Source organism: Rhinolophus sinicus, linkage group LG07 (genome assembly GCF_036562045.2).
Source record: "Rhinolophus sinicus isolate RSC01 linkage group LG07, ASM3656204v1, whole genome shotgun sequence".
Taxonomy (NCBI): domain Eukaryota; kingdom Metazoa; phylum Chordata; class Mammalia; order Chiroptera; family Rhinolophidae; genus Rhinolophus; species Rhinolophus sinicus.
In genome coordinates, this window is record NC_133757.1 from 59,497,309 (window position 1) to 59,519,916 (window position 22,608).

At 42.9% G+C, this 22,608-nt stretch overlaps 1 long non-coding RNA gene and 1 pseudogene across 1 annotated transcript in view; both read right to left on the bottom strand.

Moving 5' to 3' along the window:
- Positions 1 to 1,219: 1,219 nt before the first annotated feature.
- The window catches only part of LOC141572951 (uncharacterized), a 130,973-nt gene continuing 109,584 nt past the window's right edge, over positions 1,220 to 22,608 (bottom strand). Inside the window, exon 4 of the long non-coding RNA XR_012498541.1 lies at positions 1,220 to 1,332. This is a non-coding gene — a long non-coding RNA (uncharacterized LOC141572951). The remainder of the gene's footprint in view (positions 1,333 to 22,608) is intronic.
- Positions 1,768 to 2,867, bottom strand: LOC109460306 (proliferating cell nuclear antigen; annotated as a pseudogene).

Consider the following 22,608-nt stretch of genomic DNA (forward strand, 5'->3'; position numbering starts at 1 on the left):
ATTCATGGCTACTTGTGATTGGTGCTATTTGCTAAGTTGTGAAATAAGCTTAGGAAGAAGAATATTTTTCCATCAACTTTTAGCTAGTATTTACTAAGCACTTACTCTATTTAAGAAATGTTATTCGATATTGGACAAACAACTCAGAATAAGACCAATACTCTTTCTGTTCTCATAGAGCTTAGATTCTACTGGGGAAAGGGAGAATTAAAACTAATCATGAAATGATTAATTTAGATAGTAGAAAATGAATCAAAAAGTTGTGGGAGTTAAGAAAGCTTATATTGGAGGGCTGACTTGGTTAGGCAGGGTAAAGTTCATTTTGCGGTGTGGAGAGTGGATTTGACAAGGGTGATGACGGGATGTGAAGAGAACAATTGAGATCATGTTGCAGGGTGAGAGTTCAGAGTGTCACTGGTAGAAATGAAGAGACATGGTTGAATTTGAGATCTATTTGGTTTGTAAAATTGACATGAATTGTGGTAAAAAGGGAAGTGTCAAGACTATAAAGTTTTCTACTAGAGCAGTTGTATGGATGTTGGTGCCATAAGAATACTGGAGGAAAAGCAGGCTTTAGGGAAAAATACTGTGCTTGAAATCCCTGTGAAAAAAACCAAGTGGAGATGGCTGCTTATTGGTGTCTGGGCATGATGAGAGTTTCAGGATGCAAGTGTTAATAGAAGGCACTTAAAATTAAGGGAGCAGATGAGATCCTCTATGGAGGGAGTAGAGAAGAGAAGTTGAAAGGAAATGTAACATTTAAAGACTGAAACTAAATGGTTAATTTTGTGTTATTTTGTGAATTTTACCTCTCTCTCTCTCTCCATGTATATAATATATATACATAAATATATTACATATTATAGATATAATATATACATATAAAGTGTTTGAAATTCAAGTAACTTTTATTTCCATTAAAAAGAATTCTTAAACTGCATTAATAGTCAAAACACTTTGTTATAAAAATCCTAAGCAGTATTTCTATATAAGGCAGAAGTAGTTCTAGGTTAATAAAATTTGACTTGGGACTTTATCCTTTAAACAAATTATAGAGACTGGACCAAGAAAAAATGGTTATTTACAGGAAACATTAACTATATACCAGGTGTGACTGAAAAATACAGTGAATGTTTAAATAAAATAATTTATTACGGTAAAAGTCACATTGCCATTAATCCCCCCCACAGTACTCCCCGTCACTTCAGACACACTTATCCCATCATTCTTGCCATTTTCTGAAGCAGTGCTGGAAGTCCTCTTTCGTGTCTTTACTTCATCCTTCATCATGACAATGCTCCATGCCACACATCGCTTCTGGTACGGCAATTTCTGTCAAATAAAAACATTACAGGAGTTCTCATCCACTTTATCCAACAGAATTGGCACTTTGCAGTTTCTGGCTCTTCCCTAAAGTCAAAATGACCATGAAAGGAAAATGTTTTGAATTGAGTCAGGACACTGAGGCAGCCACAAAAGCACAACTAAAGACACTCATGAAAGAGGATTTCTAGAACTGCTTCAGAAAGTTGCAAGAATGATGGGATAAGTGGGTTTGAAACAAGTGGGAGTATTTTGACGGGGGTTAATGGCAATGTGCCTTTTACTGTAATTTTTAAAATTCAATCATTCACCATATTGTTTGATCACACCTCGTATGTACTCAGAGTTACAAATTTGGTGACAGAAGAAACTTAAGGACATGCTGGAATCTCAGAAGCAGTCCTCAAAGAGCTTGGTTTTATTTACTTTGATTTTTAAGATCACTTACGATCCTTCTTCATCCTAGATCTTGGGAGGCAGAAATGTCCCATTTCAGCAATTTTATACTCTATAACAGGGGTGTCCAAACTGCGGCCCACGGGCCAACTGTGGTCCGCAATCCATTGTTAATTGGCCTGCAGCAAGTTCCAAAAATATATTTAGTTTACCTAAATAAACCAGGTGAGGACATATGTACTTCACCTCGAGTGAGTGGCCCAGCTGTTTGTGTATTTTACCGCATATGGCCCTTGGTAAAAAACGTTGAAAATAGTTTGGACAGCCTTGCTCTATAACAAGAGGTACATCTGCAGACATACTGAGTGTTACTGTAGGAGAGTGTAGTCGCTTTTGTAAAGAAGTTCAGGTATCTCAGGGCGGAAGTTAGCTGAAGTAGCTCATTCATCTCTATGGTAACAGCTTCCTCTTCTTTTCTTCTTGATCAACATTACTTGTTTGTGACAACTTAATATTTCCATTTCCAAGTTCCCCATTTGCAGAGATTTTCCCTCCATCTTTTGCACAGGAAATTACAACAACATCTCCAATGTAACTGAGATCTCTGCATATACATGCAAATTCACCAGAAGGCATCTTTACTACCCAGCTATACTCTTGTTCTGGAATCCCAGGTTGTTCAACAGCTAAATCCATTAACTTAATTTCATCATCTGAAACCTTTTCTTGATTGGGAGCTTCAAGTACTAGTGCCAAGGTGTGTGCCCTTAGTATCATGACATCTTGTTTGCCTGCACATTTTAGTATTTCGACATGCTGGTGAGGTTCACGCCCATGGCCAGGTTGTGGTGGCAGCAGTATGTGTGGAAGCCCTCGGAAGGCAGAGTGAGCGGCAGTAAGGAGGTAAGGGACGGTCCATGCCCTGCAGGTTACCCCGCTGGAGCTGATGTCCCAGCAGGCCTTGCTGAGGAGGTCCTAAGCGCATTCATCACCTTCTTCAGGATGGAGCCCTGGACCAGGCGTGCTTCGAACGTGGTGGTGGTGTCACAACGACGCAATTGCAGGCCAAAAGGAGAGGAAGATGTAGCCGGCTTAGGCTTCACAGGATGAGCACACACAGGCAAACAGCAGTCAGAGCCTGAGACCAAGGAAGGTCACCTCAATGTACTTGTGTATATTTTTAAATCTTAATAATAAAGACTGGAACTATGAGAAGGACCCAGAAAATGAGACTGAAAAGGAGTGCTTGGAGAGACGTGAATCAGATGCCCTGGGAATCAAGGGAAGAAGCATTTCCACAAGGAGTTGGTGGCCAACTTTGCCTGATGCTGATGGGAGGCCAGTTAGATGAAAACTGTGAAGAAAGTGTCCAAAGACCTTGTTTGTCTGATTTACTTTATAGTTTGTGTTATATATTTTGTTCCAAGAATAGTGTTTGGCATTGATATTGGGCACTCAATAATTACATGTTGAAAGAATGAAATGAAAACATCAGTGTCATTTTGGCTGCCTAGTGGACATAGAACACAGTAAAATGGGTGAAGTGCTAAGTAGAAAGTTAAAAAAATGGAACTAGAGCTTGTAGCCCAACCGTTGAAGAAGTTTGGTTTGGAAATAGAGAAATGAGGTGTTATCTGGAAGGAGGATATGAGGTCCAAGCTGTGTATATTGAAAAAAGTTAGGGACAAAACATGTCTTAATGCAGTTCAAACAGTTCAATACAGCCGGAACAAGTGAAGACGCAGGTGAGAAGAGAGACAATAATTGGGGTGGGGTTCTTGAGGGAGCAGGAAGGGTTGCATATGTTGCCCACATGGGGATTAATGTTTTCCAGGAAGAAGGACTGTCTTTCCATTGTAACAGGAGGAAAGAAGGAGGATTTGGAAACCAATGTAGGTATAGGTAGATTTTGGAGGTAGAAAGTGAGGGGAGTTTTGATCTGATCTTTTCTATGAAGATTAAGCCCAGATCATAAGCAGAAAAGGTGAGGGAGAGAAGAAGTTAGAGTTTTCAGGACAGTGTGAGTGTGCCTTCCCTGAGACGTGTAAAAAGCCCAGCTCAGCAGAATTGAGGGCTTCCCCTGAGGTTAGTGAACAATTATTTATCATAACATTCTGTGGAAATTGTGTCTATTCATAGGCTGCACTAAAGATCTTTTACTGATTTAACAAATATTTACTGAATGCCTACTATATGTCACTGTGATAGAATCTAGGGAGGATAAAATGTAACCAAAATGTAGACATTATCTTCATGAAACTTAATGATCAGTGGTGGAGACACACATTCATAAAGCAGCCACATAGACAGATGTAAAATTCAACTGTGATAAGAGCCTGAAAGAAGAGGAGCCAGAACTTCTAAAATGGTGGACTAAAGACCTTCATAAGTTCCCTCCTCTATAAAAGCAGCAAAACACTGGCAAAAAAGTGTGGAAATCAACTTTGGCAGAACTCTGGAAATTACCCAAAGGCTAGAAAGATTTAAGGAATGTTTATTCAAGAAAAATGACTGACTCTCGGTAAGAAAGGTGAACTCTGTGACATTTTCCCTTGTCCTATTTCCAACCCTTTTTCCCCAGATACACAGTAGCCTTGAAAACCAGAGGCTTTGTAACCATTCTAGCAGCGAAACCCAGCAGTGTTAATAGCCACTGGAAGGGGTAGACTGAGTTCGAGCTTCTCAAAAAGCCAGATCCCCAGAGAACTGTTACTATTTGACTTGTTTGCTAATTCCCTGTGAAAGATTCATTTACAGGATTGTTATCATTTGACTCAATTTAGAGCTCACTCAGTGGGGGAAAAAATGTATCTCTAGGGCATTTGTCACAAATAATCAGCACTAATATTTTAATATTGCAGCTGCCTGAGGTAGAGATACCGTTTGGGGCAAACAAGGAGCTAGTCAAAAAACCTAAAAGGAAAGTTTGCAAAATGAGATGGCCCTAGAGGATTTTAAAAAGCTCTGACATGTTTCTGGGGATCTAGAAAGTCACAATCATCGGTAGGGTATGCACATAACTGAAAAAATACCTGAAGTGGATCTAGTACCTCAACTGTGGCTGACCTGAGGCTTTGCATAAGTACAAAAGGCAGGCTCAGCCAGGGCTGTAATTGCTGTAGTGCTGAAGGCATGACGCCACATGCAACAGAGCTCCTTGGCAAAGGCTGAAGAATTATTTTCTTGAGGCATTTAAGGAAGTATCTGTCAATCATTAGCTGACCACCAATATAACCAAGCAGAGACGTTAGTGATTTTACACCACAGAAAATGTCCTGGAAACTCACTAAACAAAGAAACAATAACAACAAATACAGCAAAAAGAGCAAAGCCTGAGAGAGTGGGTTGGATCAGAATTCCAGAGTTGCCACATTACTTTATCTGAAATGCCTAGATTTCAACAAAATATTATGAGACATGTAAAACAAACAAACAAACAAACAAACACCCCCACAAAAATATGGTCCACACGTAGGTAAAAAGCAAGCAATATAAACTATCCCTGAGGGGACACAGATGCTGAACTTACTAAGCAAACACTTTACATCAACTATTATAAGTTTGTTCAAAGAATGAAAGGAAACCATGTCTAAAGAATTAAAGGGAATTATGAGCATTATGTCTCACCAAATAGAGAGTATCAATAAAGAGATAGAAATTATGAAAAAGAACTAAATTGAAATTCTTGAGTTGGAAGGTACAATAACTGAAATTAAAAATCTCTAGAGAGGCTCAACTGCAGATTTGAGCAGGCAGAAGAAAATATCAGTAAATATGAATATAGGTCAATTAAGTCTGCAGAACAGAAAGAAAGAAGAATGAAGATAAATGAACAGATCTTCAGAGACTCATGAGTCACCATAAATCACATCAACATATACATAATGGGAGAGCCAGAAGGAGAGGGAAGAGAGAAAGAGGCAGAGAGAATATTTGGATAATGGCCAAAAGCTCTCCATATTTGATGAAAAACATTAGTCTACACATTCAAGCAGTTCAACTCACTCTAAGTTAAACACAAGGAGATCCAAACCTAGACATATGACAATCAAATTGTTAAAGCCAAAGACAAATTAGCAAGGTTGCAGGATCAAGCTCAATATGCAAAACTTGGTAGTATTTCTATACAATAGCTATGAACAATCTGAAAATAAAATTAAGAAAACAATTTTATTTACAATAACAGGAAAGAAGAATAACATTACTTTGTACATACTATATGCTAAGAATACTCAGGGATACATTTAAAAAAATAAGCGCAACACTTGCACACTGAAAACTTTAAAATGTTGTTGAAGGAAATTAAAGAAGGCCAAAATGAAAAGAAAGACATTTCACTTTCATGAATCAGAGGTTTGATAGTGTTAAAATAGCAACACTCTCAAATTAAACTATAGATTTGATATGATGCCTATTGAAATTCTAGCTGCCTTTTTTGGTTACAGAAATTGACAAGCTGATCCTAAAATTCACTTGGAAACACAAGGAAGTCAGAATAGCCAAAACAATCTTGAAAAACAGAACATGGAGTACTCAAATTTTATGACTTTACCACTCGCTAAAAAGCTACAGTAATCAAACAATGTGGTACTGACGTAAAGACAGGTATGTAGATCAATGGAATAGAATTAAGAGTCCAGATTTATATATCTTTACATTTATGGTCAATTGATGTTTGTCAAAAGTGCCAAGACAATTTTACAGGAGTATAATAGTCTTTTCAATAACTTGATATTCACATTAAAAAGAATGAAGTTGAACCCTAAAACATGACCATGTACAAAACAACTCAGAATGGAGGATAGACCTAAATGTGAGAGCTAAAAGTACAAAACTTTTAGTTGAAAACATAGGATCATTGTGATCTAGAGTTAGGCAATGGATTGACCTTGATTATTTCAAATGAAAGATGCCTGTCACATATGCCCACATCACATCTTGTATGATTCCATTTATACAAAATGCCCAGAGTAGACAAATCCATAAAGATAAAAAGTAGATTATTGTTTGCTTGGGCTTGGAGTGGAGGATCAGGAATAGGGTATGCCTGGTAATGGGTATGGGATTTTTTTTTGGGGGGGTTCTTTGGCTTTTGTGTTTTAAAATTAGATTGTGGTGATGGTCACTAAACTCTGTGAAAATACTGAAATCTATTGAATTCTACATTTTAAAATAGGTGAATTTTATGGTAAGTGAATTAGGATTCAATTAAAAAAACACAAGAAAGTATTCATGATACAAGCACAGATTTGGGGAGTTTTAGTCAAGATGGTGCAGTAGGTAAACACCGTGCTCACCTTCTCTCATGACCACATCAAAATTACAACTAAACTACAAAACAACCATCATTGAGAATCACCTAAAATCTTGCTGAACAGAAGTCTTACAACTAAGGACATGCAGAAGAAACCACCTTGAGACTAGTAGGAGGGGCAGAGATGCAGAGCAGGGTAGTCCCACACCTGCATGTGACCATTAAAAATTGGGAGGGATATCTTGGCTGTGGAGGTTCCCCCCAGAGGAGTGAAATATCTCAGCCCCGCCCCCCAGCCCAGGGTTCTAGTGCTGAGGAGAGAAATCCCCATAATTTCTGGTTGTGAAAATCAGCAGAGATTATAACTGAATGAGACAGAGGGCAGCTGGAGTCCCAGCCAGTCGCTCCTCTTAAAGGGACCACTCAAGGACTTACTCACTGATGAAATCACTGGCTCTGAGCACCAGCACTCGGGCAGCAGCTGGAGAGGCAGCAGGGACATATGATGGGGAACTGAGTTGTCTGGAAGAGGACAGGGGATAGAGGATCAGCTTTCTCTTGGATTGAGGAGCTGGCAGAGGCCATTGTTTCTTTGTTGAGCTCTCCCACTTCCTGGCATGCAGACACAGGTGGTCGTCATATGTGAGTCTCCATCTACGTGGCTAACACAGTTCATTTGAGATCCCACCCGCCTAATTTTCAGGCACCCAAGCTGCTTCTAGTGTGTTTTTTCCCCCCATACAACCTGCCTGCCTTAGCTCATTCTGCAGACTTTCCTAGAGTCTCAAAAGTTCTCAGAACCCAGACAAGCAGCATCTGACTTGAGAGTGTCCTGTACCTCTGGCTGAGCAGCTGTAAGCCAGGACTAGCAGCAGCCAGCCTTGGTTTGAGGCTTGGCTTCTCAATGCACTGCCAAGCATGGCATGGGTGGCAGCCATCTGCAGATTTTTTGTGGTTCTTGCCAGGTGGCCCAGGGTGGGGCACCAGCTGTGGCTGAACTTGACTTGCAGTGCATCCCTTCCAAGGTGGTCCTGGGGCTTCGAAATGAACTGCAGCATCACCCAGCCACCTCCAAGAATGACACAGCCAAGGGGCGGATTGGGCAGGCAGCAGAGCCCTGCTGAGGAAAATTCTACTCTGTAAATTCAGCCCCTGCACCACAATTCCTCCCTGTAGTTACAGCCGGTTCTCACAACCAATGATCCCGAGGGTCAATACCTCCCATTGATGTGCAAATAGCAACCAAGGCTCAACTACAAGAGGAGGGTGCACACAACCCACACAAGGGACACACCTGGAGTGTGTGGTTCAAGTGACAAGGGAGACTGCACCACTGAGCCCCACAGCACACCTGCTGCACAAGGCCACTCTACTAAGACCAGGAAGCATTGCTACCCTACCTAATACATAGAAACAAACACAGGGAGGCCAAAATGGGGAGACAAAGAAACATGTCCCATATAAAAGGACAGAACAAAGCTCCAAAAAAGAACTAAACAAAATGGAGACAAACAATCTACCAGATACAGAGTTCCAAACACTGGTTATAAGGATGTTCAATGATCTAAGGGAGAACTTCAACAAAGAGATAGGAAACATAAAAATAGAGATAGAAAACACGAAAAATAACCAGTCAGAAATAAAGAATACAATAACAGAAATGAAGAATATATTACAGGGAACCAAGAGTAGATTAGATGAAGCAGAGGATCCAACCAACAATGTAGAAGATAAGATAGCAGAAAACATCCAATCAGAACAGCAAAAAGAACTAAGAATCCAAAAAACTGAGGAATGTTTAAGGGGACCCTGGGACAACATCAAGTGTACAAGCATTATAAGAGTACCAGAAGGAGAAAGGAGAGAGCAAGGAATTGAAAACCTATTTGAAGAATAATGACAGAAAGCTTCCCTAACCTGGTAAAGGAAATAGATATACAAGCCCAGAAAACACAGAGTCCCAAACAAGATGAACCCAAAGAGGTCCACACCAAGACACATCATAATTAAAGTGCCAAAGGTTAAAGACAAAGAGAGAATCTTAAAAGCAGCAAGAGTAAAGCAGTTAGTTACCTACAAGGGAGCCATAAGACTGTCAGCTGATTTCTCAATAGAAACTTTGCAGGCCAGAAGGGATTGGCAAGAAATATTTAAAGTGATGAAAAAAAAAAAAAACAACCTAAAACCAAGATTACTCTACCCAGTAAAACTATCATTTAGATTCAAAGGACAGGTCATGAACTTCCCAGACAAGAAAAAGCTAAAGGAATTCATCACCACCAAACCAGTATTACAAGGAATCTTAGAGGGAGTTCTTTAAGACAAAAAAATAAATAAAGAAAGAAAGAAAGAAAAAAATAACTACATACCTATCAACAATTACTTTCAATGTAAATGGATTAAATGCTCCAATCAAACGTAGGTGGGCTGAATGAATAAGAAAACAAGAGCCTTACATATGTTGCCTACAAGAGACTAATTTCAGATCAAAAGACATACAGATTGAAATGAAACAGATGAAAAGAGATATGTCATGAAAATGGAAACAACCAAAGCAAAACAAAAATCTGGCATAGCAATACTTATACCAGACAAAATAGACTTTAAAACAAAGACTATAACAAAATACAAAGAAGGACCTAGTAATCCCACTTCTGGGTATTTATCCGAACAAACCCAAAATGCTACTTCGAGAGGATGTGCTCATCCATATGTTCATTGCAGCAATGTTTACATTAGCCAAGATATGAAGTCAACCTTGGTGTCCCTGAATAGATGAATGGACAAAGAAGAGGTGGCACATATATACAATGGAATATTACTCAGCTGTAAAAAAGAAGGAAATCTTGCCTTCTGTGACAACATGGATGAACCTAGAGGGTACTGTGTTGAGTGTAATAAGTCAGATAGCGAAAGACAAATGTCATATGATTTCACTTATACGTTGAATCTAAAGAACAAAATAAAAAATCAAATGGAATAGAAACAAACTCATAGGTACAGATAACATTTTGATGTTTGCCAAATGGTAGGTGGTTTGGGGGTGGATGAAATGCGGAAATGATTAAGAAGTACAAATTTGTTGTTACACAGTAGTCATGGGGATGTAGGGTATAGTAAAAGGTATATAGTTAATAATATTGTGATAACTAGGTATGGTGTCAGATGGGTACTAGATCTATCAGGGTGACAGGTAGGAGGGGGTTGTGGGTAGGATGAAAAAGTCGAAGGGATTAAGAATTACAAATTGGTAGCTATAAAATAGTCATGTGAATGTAAATTACATGGAATATAATCAATAATATAATATCTATGTATAGTGCCAAGCAGTACTAGTCAGGGGATAATTTCCTAAATTATATAAATGTCTAACCACTATTCTGTACACCTGAAACTAATATAAAATAATATTGAATGTCAACTCTAATTGAAAAGTTTTAAAAGGGGGGAAAAGATCGATAATATTGTGATAGCTGGTACAGTGTCAGATGGCTACTGGGCTTATTGTGGTGATCACCTCTTTAACATAGGGAATATAATCAGTAATATGGTAATAATTCTGTATAGTTATTACCTGTATAACTCTGTATAGCTAGGTAGGTACTGTTGAATAACTATGATGTACACCTGAAACTAATATAATATTGTATGTTAGCTATATTTTAATAAAAATCTTTCTCTCTTTTCTCTTTCTTTCTTTCTTTCTTTCTTTCTTTCTTTCTTTCTTTCTTTCTTTCTTTCTTTCTTTCTTTCTTTCTTTCTTTCTTTCTTTCTTTCTTTCTTTCTTTCTTTCTTTCTTTCTTTCTTTCTTTCTTTCTTTCTTTCTTTCTTTCTTTCGAGCAGGTTTAATGAGAATTCTGGCCTTATCTGTGCAGTATGGATCCTATTTTGAGTTAAGAGTGTGTAGCTATGTGATTTAAAACTTTTAACCAGTGATATTTTCCTAGAATCTTTGCTTTTATTTATTTCTTCCCTTTTTTTCCATTTCCTATTTCCTTCTCTATTTTAAAGTGCTTTTCTTTTAAAATATTTTGGATATTCACAAAGTAATATAAAATGATGCAATGGATAAGCTGTGTGGGTATCAGCCAGCTTACGCACTCAAACATTATTAATTTGGTTGAAGACACTTATGGATTTTTTCTTTTTCTGTTAAAGTTTCTTTCCTCCAGAGTATTTAGATTTAGTTTTTTCTAGATTCTGGTTTTCTCCACCCTCCTCAAATTGTAGCCGATTGCCCTTCCATTGGCTCATTGGGTCTTGGAGAAGAATTCTCTTCCCAAAGCATCAAGTTTCAGCATTTTTATTCAGGTCCGTTGGAAGAGGTGGTAGAGAGGACCTCTTCCACTGCTGGTTGACTGAAGCTGAATCCAGGCGATCAGAGGCTCCACACCCCTACCCTTTGCTTGGAATGTACATTCTGCCCATTGTTCCCACAGTGGGAGCTGTTTCCTAGGACGTAGGCTGCAGAGAGTAAAGTGTTGTTGAGACCATCTGGACTGTGTATATGACTGAACCCAGTCAAGACTTCTCTGTAAACTTTGAAGATTCTGGTGGGAGAATATGGACATCTACTTGTCTTAAGGGTGCAGAAGAGAAGCCTTGTAAGTAAGTTCCCTTACTTATTAAACCTGCCACCTACCAATCTGGGGTGGAGTGCCCCTCTCTTCAGTCTCTGTGTTCAGGGACCAGTTTGAGAACAAGCAAGGTCTTTAGAAAACCACACCTGGACATTGTGGCACCTAAATACACTGCCATTCATTCCCCATGGGCCTGGTTTCTTTTTTGTGGGTGACTGTGGAGGAAAAGTGGAGATATAACTTGTCAGCACTGCCTCGTGGCCTCTGAGACTTAGGATTTTGAATCACTCAGAAATATCTCTGGTTCTTTTACTCTTTCCATGGAAACCAAAGGATTGGAAGGTGCTGGGTGAGACCCAGTCTTTGCAAATTCAATATCACGTCTTGCAGAGATTATCTAGCTCATCATCCCCTGTTTTTTTGAGTAAACAGAGGTCCGGCCAACACAAATCTAGTAGGACTGATTCATACCATGTAGGCAGGTAAGAGCCATGGTAAGACATAATATCAGCAGTCTTGTATTTATATGGGCATAATCTCTGAAAATGCCACTTAAGGGAGATCAATGCAAAAATGTGTATTTAGAATCTTCAAATCAATGGCATGCAACCTTAGTGCACTAACTAGACCTCCCAGATGCTCTGCTGCAATCCTTCCTGAAAACCCATTCATGAGTCCCAGGGTTTAGCAGTCTACTATTCCCAGTGTTCATGCACAGAGAACATGAACATCAGGGGCAGTAATATGGTCACCAGCTAGTACCCCTGGGAGGACAGCTTTGAGCATTTCCCTCTTGCTTACAGGCTCTTTAATAACTCTTGATGTCCTCACAGCTTCGTCTTTCATGGTTTATTGTTCCACACCTCGCTTTTGTGCATTTTGCTTCTGTTCTTGTGGTTCTGTCTTGTACTTCTCAAGGCTGACTCTTTCCCCTCTGGCTGTTTCCAAGGCCCTGCTGTCATCAAACTTGACTTCTTTCTCTGGAGCTGTTACAGGGTCCTCACTGCAAACCCCCATTCCTGGGCTCAACTGTGACTCCAGCTCTGTCAAGGGAAGGAAATAGTCTCAGGCTGTTGCACTTGGGGTTTGGGCTGGAAAAATGCCACAGGGTGGAAGAGGTAGGTCTGCTCCCCTTCCGCCAGCTGCTGGGCTCAGCTCTGGGGGTGTAAACCCTGTGGGTTAGAGTCCCAATAGGAAAAACCCACCTAACTCTGGGGATCATCAGGGCTGCTCAAGTCACCCTGTCCACGTGTGCCTCCTCTCCTTTTTGGTTGTAAAATTGTACTCTCTGGGTCAGAACAGGACTTCTTCCCGAAGCCTCAGCTGAGTGGAGTGGCTTTGCCCAAAAAAGTCAGCATTTTCCCAAGGTTCAACAATTGTATTGTGCTGAGGTCCTGAAAGCTTTCTGAGTTCCAGTTCTGGATATTTAGCTCTACTTTCCATCTTTTATAAATAACAGTGGCAGCAGAGTGGACTTTAAGGACAAACCAGCAGGGAATCTTTTGGGATGTGAGGCCCTCTTAAATGCTGAGGTGGGTGCTGACAGAGTCATCTCTGAGAGTGGGGAGCCATTGTGTGCCCCCCCCCCGGCCAGAGACGCCCACAACTTTAGAGGCTCTGCACTCCTCAGAGGCTCTGCCCATGGCCCCAGATGTGCCCTTATCCTCCCGGGTTGGCACCACCCTGGTGCTTAGCAGATACTGCCATCTTCTTTTCTCTGGGTCCAGCTGGGGAAGCCTATGTCAGGTACTTCCCTGGAATGCAAGCTCCAAAAGGGCAGGAATCTCTGTCTGTCTTGTTCATTGTTCTATCCCCCAGCTCCTGGAAGAGTCCTTACCACAAGTCATTGGTCAATAGTAAATGGCAGGCTACAGGTGGCAGGCCACTTACAATCTGTTCCTAAATGATGACAATTTTATAGTGTTAGAATTGAATGATGATGATGATGATGATGATGATGATGATGATGATGATAATATGATGATGTATTGGGATCTTCAGGAAGAGTCCAGCTTTGGATTTGGGATTAATGTTATATTTGGAAGATCTGGAATTTGAGAGGGAGAGAGAGTGAGCAGATTGATGTTGTGAGCAAGTTATCTTATCTAATAATTGAATTTGAAGGGATGGCTTGAGCCGACCATTGGGAGGAGGCAGTCTGGGAGGACATGACCTTGGGCTGTTAGAGGCTCACTGTCTAGGAGACAAGATCAGGGAATGTCTGAAGTCGGGGTAAGTGAGGGAATCAGGATGGTGCTTTGAACCATGGCCCTGAGATGGATTTAGCTGTGTTGCTTCCTGGAACAGAGAGTGTGATCTATGACTATAACTGGGAATATGATGAATGGAGGAATAAGATTAAAGATACTGTGTTGATGTGGGGAGGTTCAGGGACACAAGAACATAGCAGCAGAGGTCCTAATGCCATGCAGGAAGAAGGCAGAGGCAGGAGAGAGGTGGTTTTGTCCTGTCTAAAGCTGCTTGTCATTCTTAGCAGCTCCCAGCCCAAGACTGGGGTGATGGAAGATGCAGAAAGGTGTTGTGTAAACAGCAAGGCTCTAAAGTCAGATGGAGTTCAATCTCATTTTAACTCCAAAGTCCCTAGTGTGGACCTTGGATAAGTTTAAGGAGTCCACTGGGCTTTACTCTTCTCATCTGTAAAATGGGTTCAATTATTGATAGCTTGCAAGGCTGTGGTCATTAAAGGAGGTGATGCTCACTGTGTCAGGTACCCAGCACTCACTCAGTGACTATGCCTGTTCACTCTTCCTGAACTGATATTCTGGCCCTCACTGGGCCAGCTGGTGTCTGGTCTGGACTCCAGGCCTGGTGGTGAACAGGAACGCTGGGCCAACATAGGGGAGGTAGAGGGAAGGGCCTGGGGGTCACAGTTGTCCAGGCATCAGAGAAGGCATACCTTGATCTTAGGTTGCCGGCTTAATCCCAGAAATCTCCCCTCAGGGGCCTGCAGCTGTTGATACACCTTCTGCTTCAGTCAGGGACCAGATGGGATAGACCCTAAGACTCCCACTGGGGGAGACACTGAGAGGTCCAACTCCAAAAGGCTTGACCCAGGGCTCACTCCCTGATATATGTTCAGCTCATGCCGTTAGGTCCACTTTCTCTCGGTAACACTATCTGCCTGGCTTTTTGGTGGGCGAAATGCTTATCACACAGCTGCTGGGCAAGGATGATGGCGCCATGGGGTTCTGGCCATATCCTATAAAAGGAAGGATTCCTTTTATACATGGGGAGAGCACTCATGAACTCCAGGTGGAGCCAGTACAGCTCCCTCTGGACCACCTTTGTGCCTGAGCAAGTTTACCAGGCCCAGGCCTGTGCTCACAGGTTACTCTCTCTCAGTCTGGATCTTCCTCCAGGATTCATGCACTGCGTCTTTGGCCGCATGCTGCCATGCCGGGCAGTTAAGGGTATCCTGAAAGTCCTGTGTGCCACCAGCCAGGTGACCGCAGAGCACTCGGGTCAGTGAGCATGTCTGAGCCTCGCTCGCACAGTGCCCCGCTGACTATGGGACTTCCGTAATGATTCAGCTTCCCCAGGAATTGCCTCTCTTGAGCTAGGTCATAAGTTCCTTGAGTTTTTCTCAAAATTCTGAGGGACACCTTCTGCCACTTGATGTAGGTATCTCACTGCTGTACCTGTGGTGGGGCCCTCCATCAGGGAGAAGCTGCCCCTCCGGTGGGCAGGCTGGCTAGGCCACAGCTGCTCTGCCATTCTGCCAGTATCTTGTCCTTGCTTTGACATGGGAATAGGAGATGGCCTTCTCCATGGGCTGTGCTTAACCTTAGTCCTGAAGCAGTGTTTCTTGTGCCTGGAAGTCCCCACCAGGTTTCTTATTCTGGGAGTTCAATTTCTCCAGTTTTGATCCCAAGCACTTTCACCATAGGGCATGAGCCCAGATCATCAAGAAAGGTGCCATGGTGTGCTAAGCCTTCAACTTTTTCTCTGCTCACAGAAAGGCCACTGAACACTCCTGTCTCTCCTCTTTTAGCCCAAATTAAAAATCTCCCCTTAAAGCAATTCATTCATTCATTCATTCATTCATTCCTTCATTCATTCATTCAGTAGGAATATTTATTGAACTCCTGATATGTGCTGTTCATTGCACTAGAGACATATGAGGTATGATAAAAAAATATGGTGAATGTTTAAATTTAAAAAAATGACAGTAAAAGACACTTTGCCATTAACTCCCCTCAAAATAGCCCCCCTTGCCTCAAACACACTTATCCCATCGTTGCTGCCACTTTCTGAAGCAGTTCTGGAAGTCCTCTTTTGTGAGTGTCATGTACTCCATCATGACATGGCTCCATGTCACACATTACTTCTGGTATATGGCAATTTCTGTCAAATAAAAACATTACAGTGTGTCCTCATCCACCTTATTCACTAGAGCTGGCTCTGTGCGTCTTCTGGCTCTTCCTCAAAGTCAAAATTATTCAGGACATCGAGGCAGCCACGACAGCACAACTAAAGAACCTCACGAAAGAGGACTTTCAGAACTGCTTCAGAAAGTGGCAAGAATGGTGGGAAAGTATGTTTGAAGCAAGGGAGAATATTTTGAGGAGGATTAATGGCAATGTGTCTTTTACTGTAATATTTAAAAAAAATTTAAACATTCACCATATTTTGTCATTACACCTTGTAGAACTGTGAAAACCACCAAAGTCCCTGCCATCATGGACTTTACATTCTAGTGGGAATAAAGGACAGCAAGCCTGATTTGGCTTATCAGAAATGTCTGAGTCCCTGCTTTGTCCCATCAAGAGTCTCAGTGAGTTTGAATGTGAACTCATCACAGCTGCACTTCCCTGTACCCTCTATGTCCTATGACATACTCTCCAGACCTGCAACAAGGGAGAGTTCACTGCATTGCAACTCAAGTAGCCAGGGGACCACACGGGCATCCTGCAACGTTAACAGCATGGGTCTATAAGGAAGAAGAGGCTGGATCAATGCAGTAGGCTTTAATACATAGCAAGCAAAGGCAGAGCATACATTGGGGGTATGTGGCTGGCTCAGAGCCATGGGGACTTGTGTTGGGGTCCCTTTTCTGCAGAGTGAGGCAGCCCCCACTGGGCGGGGGAATGGCCATGGAAGAGCAGAACCACATTGGGCCATCCTAAAAGTTTGCCCACTGCATTCCGTCTCTTTTGTCTCTCCATTTCCATTAGCCTTGGATTTTAGTCATTTGGTATAGTAGAGTCTCAGTCTTTGCAGCATCCAGGGAAGAAACTGTAGTTGAATATACTACCCAGAGGAAAAAGTCTGTCTCAAAAATCTGCATTCTATGGGCACCCCTGGAAAATGACTCTGACTAATTGGGGAAACATAGAGAAACCCAAAATGAGAAGAATAGTCAATTGGTTTCCAGACGTTCACTGATTTCATCTGATAGGTATTAACTGAGCCCATGTTCTGGGCCTTGTCTTGGGGTAGGTGAGTGAGACCTCTGGGTTATGACACAGTGACATGTGAAAGTTAAAATACTGACAGCAGGAACATAGTGAGAAAGCTCTCAGGACTGTGGGTGGAAGGTTAGCAAAGACCTGGAGGGGGAGTGAGGATGATGAGCAGGACCCAAAAGAGAACAAGTAGAAGAGGCCGTTCAGAGGCAGAAATGATACTGGGGAAGGGTCAGCCATTGGACGTGACAAAACATTTCTGGGCGATGGGAAGATGTGCCTGGACATAATGGATGCAAAGGAGAGAGAAAGTAGGGCAGGGAACTTGGGGCCAGATTGGGTGGACTTTGTATGCCACGTGAAGTAGTTTGCATTTCCTGTTTAGCTACTGTGTTCTTCTCCTCTTGCGTGCTCTCTGAGTCTCATCTCTGTTCCAGCCAACATGGTTTCTAGCACCAGAAGTCTGCCGAGGAGCCTCCATGTCCTCTTGTGTCTCAGACTTGAGTCCTAGCTCATTATTACCATCTTCCCTACCTGATAGTGGCCTTCAGACCCCAGGCTCTTTGAAAGCAGTGAGGCGCTGTGGGCAATTGTGCATTTTGGGCGTCTGGCTGACCAGGGCTGTAATCATTCCTGTGTCCCCTACTTGCTGCATGAATGTAAGCAAGTGACTTCACTGCTCCCGCCTCAGTTTTCTCATCTTTAAAATGGGGAAATTACCACCTGCCTGACACATATAATCATTGGCGGTGTGTATGTGCGTGTGCCTGGCAAACAGAAGCATGTTCCCTCTCTTCACACTCTCTGGGCTCCTGTGGTACTATTTGGTGTGAAATCAACAACTAACTGAACTTGAACTCTACATTCATGGCTTTCTTCCCCTACTATGTTGGCCAGGGGCCCAATAATAAGAAGGGAAAGCTTAAACAGGGAAATCATCTAGAAACTTTGGATCCACAGAGGGCAAATAACACAAATATCTAAGTGCCATGTATGCAATATAAATTCATGAGGTATATTGCACGTTTTAGAAATCTATCGCCACAAATATATTTTAAGTTTCACATAATGGGCTCAGTTTTCTGATATCTCAGATATATCTTCCAGACTGTCAAGTATATTTTAAAAATGAGTATCATTTTAATGGTCCATGGTGGGTAACCTCAGCAAAATCGGAGAAAATTCATTATTTCTCCTGGTGCTAAGTGACTTGTACATCCAGAGGCGGTCAAGGAGAATGAAAAAAGACAGTTCTTTTCAGTTTGGGGCTTAGGAGGGCTAGGGAGGTAAGATGCACTCATGGACACTGTTAAATGGCCTAGATGGGGGTTGAAAACCACGCTAAATAATGTGAAGGAGCAGAAGGGAGGATGGGAATCCTCTGTGGAGCCAGAAATAGCTGGGGCAGTGAAATACTGGCCCGCATGAGCCTGAGATGCCACGTATAATTCTGGCTCCACTGCACCTTCTAGGAGGGAAAGGAAAGGATTTGTTACCACTGTTATAGGGATGGGAAAGGAGGACAGAGGACAGGAGTGAAACTATATTGGGCCTCAACTGCAGGAAGGACACTTTACCTGCGTTATTTTAGTTAATCATCTTCGGATCTTTGGGGGGTGGTGGTGGTGTCATTTTAATTTGCTTTGCTGACAAAGAAACAGGCTCAGAGCTAAGTAATGTGCTCAAGGTCATCCCGCTTAGGTATGGAACTCAGGTATGTGTGACCCCAATTTCACTGCACTGATATAAGATGAGAGACTGGCCCCTCTGCGTTTGCTGAGGGCTGGCCTTCTGGCTGTGCTGCCCTGTAGGGTCGGTGGCCAAATGATCCTCAAGCGCTCCTACCCCTCCCAGTCATTCATCACCAGCATCTGCCACAGCAGAAGCACGTTTTCCTAAACACATCCAGAGAGAAATGTCAAGATCCATCGTCATGTCTTTTTCCCTTTGGGGAACTCCATTCTCCACCCAAATCCACTGAACTATCAATCAGAAGATCAAAGGGGAGGGGTGCAGAAGACAGGCGGCCTGGACCCAGGCACTGTTGAGGCAATGCTGCCTGACTAGGAGGCTTCAGCCCAACCTCATCCCAAATGGACAGTGGGATACCCTCCTGGGAGCAAGCTGGCCCTCTCTGTTGGCCTGGGAAGGTGGAGCCCACGGAGGCATTGGAGTCGATCTAATTAGCACTATGTCGACCTAATGTGAGAGACTGGGCTGGGGGACAGGGCAGTGTCTGGAGCCCTGTCCTCAAGGGGTAGACTGCAGAGTCTGAGAAAGGCTATCACTGAAGTGGGACCAGGCGATTAATGGGAGCTGAAATGTAGAGGGAAGGAGAAGGAAGGGTCAGAATGGCAGGGATGTGGCCATGGACAGGATGAATTCAGGAGGTGCAGTGTTGAAGTTCTTGCCCTTGTTACTACTCGTGGTGTGCTCTCTCTGGGGGAGATCAGGCTTGTTAACATGGAGGAGGAAGAGAGGGACATGGTACGCCCTGTCCCGGTTAAAGTGGACCATTCGGGTGCCCACCTGCTCAGGGCCCACAGTCCCGGGTGGCTTCTCAGGGGGAAGATCTAAGTCTCACAAGTCTATTTCCTCTATGGCTTCCCAGCCCACTCCTCTCCATCCCTCCATCACCGAACGCTAACTCTGTCTGTAGGCAGACAGGCTCATTAGATAATCCAGACCCGAGCCAGCCAGGAGAAAGGATCCCCAGTCCATTGGGGCTCATCCCATTTGATATGGTTCCAGCTGTGTTCCCAGTCCCAGACCTACCCACACTCTGGTCAGGTTAGTTCATCCTCTCTTCTTCTGAGGCCTCCTTTCTGTCCTTGGCAAGGGTTTCTGCTCAGGACATCTACCCTAGGGCTGGGGCCTTGCTCCCCATTTTTCCTTCCCCCCACTGGGGCTGGCTCTGAGCTCCAGAAGCCTTTGGGAAGCCCTTTCCCAATCTCTCCAGCCAGTTCTGCCTCCCAGGTCGTCTCCCCAGCCCCAAGTCAGGTCCATCATGAGAGGGCTCTTGTTCAGTATGTCAGTAGAACTGACATGCTGGTTGTTAACCTTGAGGTCTATTCAGAATGGTCGCTGCCTGTCCTGTACCAGAAAGGAACTACTTGCAATATTACCTTCACACACACTGCTGTTCTGCACCAATTCTTTTGCGGTTGATCTTGCCCTGCCTGCCTATGTCCTGGGATAAGATACTCTTCATCTGACCTTGAGGGGCAGGATGGAGCCCAGCCTATAATAATCGTAGTCCTAAGTATTTACTGAGTGTTCCTGAATTCCTGGCACTCTTTTTAAGCACTTTCTGTCATCTGACTTATTTAAAACTTAAACAATCCTCTGAGGCAGGACTAGTATGATCCCTTTCTACAGATTAGAAAACTGCCCAAGAGAGAGGCAATCTGTTCAAACCTTGGCAATCACACTCCAAAGCCAATATTTTCAATTGCTGCAGCACCGTGGCCAGGCCCATGGGTTAGAACAGCCAGAATTCCCGGATTTTGGGTGGAAATCCAGACCCCATGCAGCCTTTCAAAGGCAAAGAGGTGTGCGGTCTCACACAGGCTTTGGAGAGAGACAGACATACTTTGGAATCATTTGCCTTGTGACTTTGGTCAAGTTGCTGTACTTGACCTCAGGTTACTTATCTACAAAATGGGCTGAATAATTGCTGTTGTGCAGGGCTGTGTGTGTGTGTCGTTGAATGAACTAATAAACATTGAGCATGGTACTTTAAATGTTATCGTGAAAGCTTGACAAGCTCTGTTCTAGTATGCATGAAAAAATTCTTTGGTGAGACAGACTTTGTAGCAAGTTGTTGACCCAGGCTGCTTGTGCTTGAGGCAACCCTGGGCAAATGCCATGGAAATGTCTTTCTTTGTTAATCACAATAATGATCTTATGGTAGTGAGAGAAGACTCAAGAAAGCATCCTTACCAAGAGCCTCTTCAGTACAGCCCGTTGGACAAAACCCTGGCTTCTTGCGGCAGCTTCTGCCTGTTACCAGTGTTGGGGGATCAGAAGGGAGCAGGATCAGGTGTATTCCAAGGGGTTTCCCAGGCAGTGGTAGGTTGTTACATGAATGGGCCCCTGTGAACCACACTTTCATGTGTCCGTGACCTTGTAATAGTCCCCTTCATGTCGACTCTGGGTCAAATGACTGCTTTGCTTTGCCCAATGGGACACCAACGAATGTGATGTCAGTACCTGTACACTGAGGCTTGCTCTCTTGGGACACAGCTTGTGAAGAAAGTCAAGTTAGCCATGTGGAGAGAGAACTGAGTCCCCAACTGCCCTGGCCACACTTATCAGACATGTGAGTGAGGCCATCAGATGCAAGACAGCCCCGAGCCAAACTGCCATGACCACAAATGCTTTCCTCCCTAAAATTAGAGAACTACTGGGGTTTCCCTTATGCATCCCCCAAAGACCTGGCTGTTGAACATGCTTTCTCCTCCTTTTATCTCCCAAAGATATGAGTCAAACCCTGGCAATCACAGGGTACTTTTTACGGAGTGTCTCTGACAAAACTTGTCGGCACACAGCAGAAGGTGGTTTGCAAACCAACCATGTCTGTGCAATAGCCTGCTACATTGAACATGCTACTCTTAGTGCATCACAAGCATGGTCCCATATGCCCTCCATTTCTGTGCACCTCAGGCTTCATCACACACAGAAGTCAGACCTGCCCTTCATGTCTGTTTCTGCCGTGGTTCCCCGAAAATAAGACCTACCCTGAAAATAAGCCCCAGTTAAGATCATCAGCCAGATGGATGCATTTAGTGCGTTATGACGATGTTCCAGAAGAAGATGACGTGACTGTATTTGAATAAATGTAGATTGTTATACATGAAAACATAAGACATCCCCTGAAAATATGCCCTAATGTGTCTTTTGGAGCAAAAATTAATATCAGACCCAGTCCTATTTTTGGGGAAACATGGTATACACAGAGTAAGTTCTATGCATTTACATATGCTTTTAAAAATATGCACAATAGGTCCTGCTCAGATTTGTAGCAGCTCATTTTCTGTGTGTGTCAGAGATAGTACTTGCACTTGAAATTAGGTCCCCTGTTCATTCTTGGACTGTAGAGGCAGACCCATTAAGAATGCGCAGCCAGCCTGACACTCCTCTCTGCAAAAGGTGTTAAATACTCACATACTCCACTCACAGCTCCACCAAGGAGCAGGGATAAATATGGCAAGCGTGAAATGGGTCTAAATTGCTCTTGATGGCTCTATTCAATAATGTTGGTCTTTTCCTTGCAGTGCTATACAACAATAGTCATTTTTCAAAATGGGGCACTGCAGTTGTTTTTAAGGAAGAATTGACAATTTTGACCTACAGAGTAGTAATTTGCAAAATGCTCTTTCTTTAAGCCATTCACTGGGAAATACGGGAAGCCCACAAGTGCTGGACTTGAGGTGAAAGCGGCTGTAACTAATGACAGCCCTAAGTGAGGAGAGAGAGCCCAGCCGTGGCAAGGATGTTCCAGTCAGAGCTGAGGCCACGGAGAGGCAGAAGCAAGAGCTTCATTACAGACAATTGGGCTCAGAAGTCCCTGAATAAACCTTTTTTACTTCGCTTTGCAGGCACATTTCACATGGTTGGCTCTGCACTT